The sequence below is a fragment of the Triticum aestivum genome, chromosome 1D (genome assembly GCF_018294505.1).
Source record: "Triticum aestivum cultivar Chinese Spring chromosome 1D, IWGSC CS RefSeq v2.1, whole genome shotgun sequence".
Classification (NCBI taxonomy): domain Eukaryota; kingdom Viridiplantae; phylum Streptophyta; class Magnoliopsida; order Poales; family Poaceae; genus Triticum; species Triticum aestivum.
Window position 1 is genome coordinate 413,841,964 of NC_057796.1, and position 8,592 is coordinate 413,850,555.

The 8,592-nt window shown below is 47.5% G+C and overlaps 1 pseudogene; it reads left to right on the forward strand.

Moving 5' to 3' along the window:
* Window positions 1-5,928: 5,928 nt before the first annotated feature.
* On the forward strand, window positions 5,929-6,420 carry LOC123171959 (uclacyanin 1-like; annotated as a pseudogene).
* Window positions 6,421-8,592: the final 2,172 nt, after the last annotated feature.

The window sequence follows — 8,592 nt, forward strand, 5'->3', positions numbered from 1 at the left end:
GATCCCCTGGCAACGTTACTTAGTGTATGCTTCCTTTGTCTCAAAATAAATGTAGTTGATTTAGTACAAAGTTAATATGTAAAGTTGTATGAAATCGGTGACTCCTATTTTAAGATGGAGGGAGTTGTTGAGACTTTTCAGGTATAACATATATGATGTCAAAGGTATTTGCAGGGGACCGACCCCACTAGATGGCCGCACACAGATCCCCAAACCGATGCCACACGTGACTTCTGTGTCAAAAAAGGGGGAGCACACCACGAAAATGCTAATGAGAACAGTTTTATATCCAACTAAAACCTACCATCCTAATAAATTCTGCCCCACGTAACCTACTACCACGTGCGTGGTACTACCATCGTATTGCTTTATTGGTCACCCTATCCAAATTTTTATATGTGGTGGTGGACGGTGGTTGTGGGCGTGGTCCGTCGCCTCGGTGCTCTTGTTGGTCCGTGCGTGGGTGGTGGCCGCCGCGGCGAAACGGGGTGTGGCGGCGGCAACATCGGCGGACCGGGGGGCTGCAGATGCGGCGGCATTGCTGCTCGGCGGAGCTTGGGCGCGCTGTTGCGGGTGCTTAGGCAAGCTGCGTCCTGGATCCGTGGGAGCAGGGGCGGTCCTGATTGGGGGGCAAGGGGGCGGCCGCCCCGGGTCCCCAATATCTTGGGGCCCCCTCCTACCTGGCCTGCTACTCAATATCTTGGGGGCCCCTCCTACCTGGCCTGCTTACATACGTACGTTAGTGATCTGGGCCTTGCTGGGTGTGGCGAAGAAAAATACAAACTGAGCTTCGTGGAACCGTGCAAGTATGTGCTTTGGCAGCCTAACCGTACATTACACACGTACTATTGATCCATCCGATGGATCTAGGTTTGCGCATGGATTGCCGGCCCTCGTCTCTATCTCCACTAATCGCGATTTGTAAAGTCGCCTGAGCCACCGAGCGCTGAGCGCTGCCGCCGCCCGTCGCCCGCCAGCGGACGCAGCAGAATGCCCACCGCGCATAGGCTACCTCGGTCCTTGCCATACACACCATCGTTGATTTCAAATAAGGTAGCTTATGTCTTAGTGATTTGGTCTTATCTTCTGTCCTAGAATTTTTCCATAAGACCTTGCGTTAAGTTTTTAATTAGTACTTGTCTTCTAAATTTCAGATCTACTATGTCCGATGGTGAAAAAAAAGAGATGAGAAAATTATTTGATGAGTTGATAGTATCACAGAGATCGTTGTGGATGAGAAAACTAATGCTAATCAAGAGACGATGACCATATAGAAGTCAATGTTGACATCATGGAATGTTTGAAGAAAATTCTAAGGTAATCTATAAATGTTCTTGGTAACATTTCATGTATGAAGAGAATATTTGATATACTTATTATTTCATCTATCTCTATATATACTATATAAAAGAATGAGGTTATGTATTACGTTTGTCCTTCGTTTAACCTTTCTACGTCCTTGCGCCTGTTTTTGTTTCTCTCTCTCTCATCTTTGATCCTCAACTGTCCCAATGTTTTATTAACTTATTGCCATCTCTACTATTTATAAAGAACGCAATGTTCCGTCTTAAGTTTGTCCTTAGTCCAACCTCCCTATGCCTCCTCCTAATTTTGATTTTTTTTTCTTTCATATTTGGTTTTTCCCACAATTTTTTTCTCAAAACCGCCTCAACTAACCCATGTTTTATTGACTTACTGTTTGGTAAGCTAATAAGTGTCTTCGTTGTAGTGCAAAAACAATTATCTAGTATGCTAATAAAAGGGCCCGGGATTTTAGTTTCGCCCCGAGCCCCCGAAATCTCAGGACCGGCCCTGCGTGGGAGTCTTCCCCTGGATCTGGACCGACATAGGACCTGATGGCTGCTCGTGGCCTTCGGCCATGGCTGGCTGGGTTCTTGCGGCCGTTGCTGACCTTGTTGCTAGCCGACTAGGTGGGTCGGGGCTCTAGGCGCAGCGCCGGATCTGGTGTCTCGGGCCATTGAGACGGCTGCTGCTCAGCAGTGAGGTGGCGGCTCGCTGCTGGGAGCTAGGCGGTGTGCAGAAGGCGGAGGTTGGTGGTGCTTTGGTCGGAGCCGGCAGCGGCGGCGACCGTAGGCGTTGCTACCTTCTCGAGGGCGCTGCTGTGGTGAGGTGCTCCTCTGCCTTGTCGTTCCCTGATCCGAGGGAAACCTCAGGTCCGTGCTCTTTCGGATCGGATGATGGCGGCGGCCTGCGTCGTTCCCCTCTTATGAGCATCATTTCTGGAGTAGGGGTCAGCTGGGGGACCATTGTTGATTTGACAGCGGTGGTGGTGCGGCCAGTGGTCTCCGACGGGCGCGTGGAGGAGGTGTGGTGGGCGGTGGAGATGCTGCAACAGCAAGGTTCGACACCCCCTCCCCCCGCCTTCAGTCTGCACTGCGGGCGCTTCGGACCTGGCCTCCGGCAGGCATGCGGTGGCGCGCGTGGGGCGTGTCGGCGTGCCTGATGTATGGCTGCAGCCCGGAACCATGGTGGTTCTTGGCCTCGGGCAGCGCCCCTCTGCTCCTTGTCGGCATGGTGCTTGGTGGGCATGGTGGCTCGTGTTGCGTCCAGTGGCTCTGCGTCCGGCCGACCTTTGGTGGATCTGGCGTCTAGTGTTGAGTTTGGTTGTCGGTGGTCTCCGCGAGGTGCAGCTGGCTGAGGCGGTTCGTCGTGCTTCTTCATCGTTGGAGGGTTCGACGGTGGTGGTCGTCTGCCATCTTGCTGTAGGGGTGTGCTCAAACTCCGGGTGATAACCCTGCATCGGCCCCGCTGATGCCGGCGGCAGCGGCATCTGCAGACGTCATTTTCCTCGTAGGAGGTGCCGTCGTGGAGCTACAACACCTACAGTTCTTTGTTTGTGGTCTCCGGGTAAAAACCCAAGATCGGGCTTGCCGGATCGGATGACGGTGTTGTGTGCTCGACAACACTACCTCCTTGGAGGCGTCGTCTTGGAGACCCAAACAACGGCTTCTGTTGCTGTGTGTGGTTGTGGGTGGTGCGTTTGGTGGTGGTGGTGCGGCCTGCTCAGGACCGAGGGTGGTGTGTTCTTCTTCAGGTGTTTCTCTTCAGCTGTCCTACGTGTGGTCTCCGGCCTGCTACTATGCATGCTCATGACCCTGTTCTGTTGAGGCGAGCCTCGGGCTCTTGGTCTCATCTTGGTTCACCTTTGCTCAATGATGACACAATGACGCCTCCCCGACTTGCTAATCGTCTTGAACTTCTGTGGCGGAGTGCTCAGTCAAGGTTCGTGTTAAGCTTTGTCACTCGTTGATCATGGATGCTCCTCTGTTGTGCCGTGGGGTTTGATACGCACGCCGGTGCGGTGCGTTAGGTTGTTTGTAGAGTCTTGGTATTGTGATCCCTCGACGCACCCCTCATCTACCTGGTCCTGTTAGTATGCTAGCTAGGTCTTGCCTTATGTTGGGCATCTTGTTCCTCTCCTTTCCTTGTAACACTTGTTACTTGTCTGGTTTTCGGCTCGGTTTTCCTCATAAACAAGGTCAATTTGTTAAGGTTTTCGATCCGGTTTTTCTTATAAACTGGATCACTCTCCTGGCATTATGGTCACTTTGAGCAATATATTCAGGTGGAGGGTCTCCTCCCCCGATGATTCTAAAAAAATAATTAGTTACTACCAAACTATTCTCCTGATCACCGTGGCTGTGACCTTGCTGGACTGCGCTTGGCCAACTACTGCCAGTGGGCTTCGAGAATCAGGTTCAACGTGGTGGAGGTGAGCAATGCGGGGTATGACTCCTGAAACGGCTCCAACCCCATAGCGACTTTCCCGACCGGCAACGATGTTGTTCCGCTTGCCACCATCGGGACCCGGTATTTCATCTGCGGCGTCTACACGTCAAGTCGAAAGTAGTGCGGACTGTGCAGCGGTGCCGACGGACAGGGAACCGACGTCGCTGCCAGTCCGAGACAGTATTAAGCTCAGCTGCGGCGGCTGGCGTTGATCAGTCCACGGTGGCCCGGCTCGGTCTGATAGTTGGTGCGGCTGGTCTTACGTTGTTCTTTTAGAGTGAACGATGATTGTGGTCCTTTTTTCCTTGGTAGGTCGTAGCATGGTCCCTTTATGTATTAAATTCAATTCTTTTGTTAAATGTAATTGCATTCATTATGGTCCATTCGGCGCCTGTCGGCGCCGTCGTAGCTCGCGGGAACCATGGTTGCACGGTCGTTGAGGTTTTGCAGCTTTTCTCCTGCCCTATTCTAGCATCCACACATGTCAATTCCGGCAAAAAGGATGACCCGATGCGGCATCTATTGCCGTCGGGTTCCCAGGATGCACCACGGCTGGTTCCAGTGTCCTCACCAACTGGTTCCAGCAAAAACCATGGCCGGATGCAGCATCGTGGTGTCCCCTTGTAGCTTTTCTCTTCAGCTAGCGTAGCTTTCCTCCGTCGTTTTAAGAAAAAGGGTTTCCCCCGCTTTATATTATAAAGCAAACCTCCGATACATCCAGCACGCTGGGGCCGCAGCACAGATAAGCCCAAAAGAAAACAAAAGAAAATGAAAGAGAAAAGGGCTAAGAGATGGCAGATCCTCCGATACATCCTCCGTCGTTTTTCTTTCAAGATGGCAGATTTATGATTTTATCTTAGTAGCTATAAAGGGCATTTAGTTTTACGTTGTCGTAATAAAGAAAAGGGCTAAGAGATGATTAATAAAAAGGATAATATTTAGTTTAATTTTTTTCATTTAGCTTTGAATTGTCATTTACCTCGCAAATGTTATAACCTCTCCAGGGCCGACCTTGTGAGCCTGCTTCAAATTGTTCTCTTATGAGAGTTTTCCTTAAGGTGTACTTAGTGGTAGTGTTTGGACGTAAGTACCAGGTTCTAGCCAATGTGCCCAAGGTACAGTTTCCCACTCAGGACCGCAGAGATTACCCCTTGATATTTGGGCGCACTGCAAAATGTTGTGGTTTTATCGTGTGAAATGGAACAGGGGAACTCATACTAAATAAAAGAAACAAGACCATCTCGAGGAGAAATGATGGTGATAAAAAATTCTCCCTCCGATCTATGATAAGTGTCGTGGTTTAGCTCAGATGTATAGTACATATATGACAACTAATTATTAGTGGAATTACCTTTCACTACCAAAAACTAGGACCAACTATAAATCCTCTTTGCCAAATATGATTTTAGCTATATGACAACGGCAAGGCGCCCTTACCCTGCAGACTATGCAACTTTTGAATTTGGTCAACACAACATATTATCAATAGTGAATTTCCATGAATTTTCACGGTGGCATACATCTTAATTATTATTTTAGAAGAACCTTAATTAATTATATAATTATTTGACGTACCGATGTAGTACATGTGCGCATCAACACGTTCGGAATGTTTAACTAGAGAATATGTTGGATTAATTTATGTTTAGTACGCTCGTGCGGGCATCCGGATCGATCGAGGACAAGGTCTACTGATGGCTACTGATGATTTCCTAACTAATTGTTTGGACATGGCCTGCTGACAATTTGGTTACTAATCATTTTCTCCCCAGACCCGGTCTACTGACGGCTACTGATCACATCTTCTCCATTGTTAGTTTTCTATTAAAGCTATGAAGCCAATCATATATAATAATATCAGTTTCAGGAGCTAACGTGTACGATGTTATCTTCATGTATTTTAGACGACCTATTCTATGTCACCTGGTCAACGCGCTTACACCCGATCGACACACTAGTATCAATGATCTCACAACACCATCCATCCTGCAGCCATTTCTCTCTTTAGCTTCCTTGGAGCTTGTGATCATTAGTTGATCAGACAATATAACCAAATTTCTCTCTAGCGCTAACTTCCATCCCCACCATTTTTTCAGTTACTACTAAGTCAGCTTGCCAGTACTCTAGATCCATATTTAATCCATGGGGACCAAAACTCTTATTCTGATCACCGTGGCCATGACCATGCTTGGGACGGCGCTTGGTGCCAGCCACACCGTGGGCGAGCCGGACGGGTCGTGGGACCTTCAAACCAACTACTCCTAGTGGGTTTCGAGAATGAGGTTCACCACCGGCGATGAGCTCAAGTTCCAGTACTCCACCGCCGTGCGCAACGTGGTGGAGGTGAGCAAGACGGGGTATGACTCTTGCAACTGCTCCAGCCCCATAGCGACTTTCCCGACCGGTAACGATGTTGTTCCGCTTGCCATCGCTGGGACCCGATATTTCATCTGCGGTGTCTCTGGGCACTGCGATGCCGGCATGAAGGTCAAGGTCAACGTCAAGTCCAAAGAAATGCGGACTGTGCAGCGGTGCCGACGGACAGGGAACCGACGTCATTGCCAGTCCGAGACAGTATTAAGCTCAACTGCGGCGGCTGGCGTTGATCAGTCTGCGGTGGCCTGGCTCGGTCTGATTGTTGTTGCGGCTGGTCTTATGTTGTTGTTTTAAAGTGAACGATGATTGTGGTCCTTTTTTCCTTGATCAGTCGTAGCATGGTCCCTTTGTGTATTAAATTTAATTCTTTTGTTAAATGTAATTGCATTCATTATAATTGGATTCAAGACATCTTATTGCAAAAACCCAAATAATAACCGAGCATATAACCATGAAATAACTTTATCAAAGATGTGTCAGCTACAATGACATTACATCCAGCCATTATATACAACAGAAATTCAAGCAGAGCTAAATTCGTCTAGATAAATAACATGATTTTCATGGCGAGCGGGGCAAACACCACTGCAACTTTTTATATCATTAGGAAGTGTATGTACGCACTGGTTTGAGATAAGACAAAAAAAAGATAAATGAAGGAAAACAAACCTTAACAAACGCAGCCAAAAAGAAGCAGAAACAAAAATTACAAGAGTTCAGCTTGCCAAGCCTTGAAAGCATTGTCATATTTCGTTTTCATCTTGTGTCCCAAAAGAATTAGTGAAGGTACTGAAAACCGTCAGTAGTCCTGAGAGGATGATGCGTGGGATCGGAAGTACCGGAGGGGATTCACATGTGGTGAGTTTACCCAGGTTCGGGCCATCATCATGGAGGTAAGAGCCTACTCCTACTTTGGATTTGATTGATGGGGAAAAATGTCTCGTATGAGGGGGTATGTGGTGATAATGCTATCGAGACGATGATGCTACAGACAGATGCCTCGAACTACCCCTGGTCTCGTCTTATAAAGGTGTTCGAGACTCAAGGTTATACCTTTTGCTAACCGACCTAGGGTCTGGATTGGACGAGGGCTTCTTGAGTTGCATGCCAATATGAGATCCTCCCAGAAGGAGCGCTTCCCGTAGAGCAAGGATCCTAGGCCACACCTTGGCTATTGGGCCTTGAGGCCAGCCCATTGACCGCTTCCTAGCTGATGGGCCATCCTAGGTTTAGTACACCGTGTGTATTTCTCAAGCTTGTCTAGAATTTTGGCCATGCTTCTCTCGGAATCTCCCGAGATGAAATCGTGTTGGGCTCCTCCTGTGTCAAATAAACCACACCAACCTCAGTTTTCTTGATGTCTCCATTAACTAACTATCTGGACTAGGCCTCCATAGTGCCATGCAACCTGGCTTTAGAACTTCTTAGGAATCTTTGGACCCTTCCATATTTCGGCTTCTTGACCACCCGTAATGAAGGCCTATAAAAGACCGATGTATATTCTTACATGCACAATGACATCATGCTTGACCATCAAATCATCCAGGCATTGAATATCTATTTGAATCGAGCCATAACTGACCCAGGTAGGGATCGAAGCGTCGTTAATATAACTAGATGATACCCCATTGCGTTCCCGCGGAATTTGATTAATCTAATGAGATTTGATTATATTTAACATGAGTGTTTGGGTTAACACTAGGATAAATGAAAATAAGAACACATATGAAATTGATTACAAGTACGCAGAATATTTATGTTTAATGTATAAGTAGGATGATTGGATGAAATTCTCATGCAAGGGTGCATGTTGAGGTGGAATTTTTCCATGCATGATTGCATGTTAAGATGGCATATTTGCATGTTAAGAATAATTTATTGGTGAAGATCACCTATTTAGTTATATAGGATATATGACAACTAATTGGCTAATGACCTGATAACTAAGTGACAATAAGTTGTTAAGTATTGCCTTTTTGTCAAAACATGTCGACATGAGATCTATTATCGAAGATCTCACCCCGCGGAGCTAAAGGTGGAAATGGATCGTCAATCGGATTAATGCGTTGTGATAAGGAATTGGTAACAAATTTAAATTTGATGGAATCTTTAGGGGGGGGGGGGTGACGACACATGGGTCCCTAGTCCGCTCATTGATAATATGACAGCTTAGATTTTCCTATTGCTAAATTTATCTTTGTTTTTTCTTTTTCACCAGTCTTGAACTCGCTGCACACATGGGTCACAAGCGTTTTGAACTCGCTGGTGGTTCAGGTCAGCCGCTAGCGCAAGCCCTTCACGACAAGCGGCTGCTTCTAAAATATCAGGTTCATTCGGACCAAAAGTAACAAGAGCAGAAGCACCTTGAAACCTTCCCTCCACATCTCTGCACAATGCGCCCCGACCTCGACAGGCCGCCGTCAACGTTGATCTTCATCATGCTCTCACAGGTCGAAGCCATCTTTG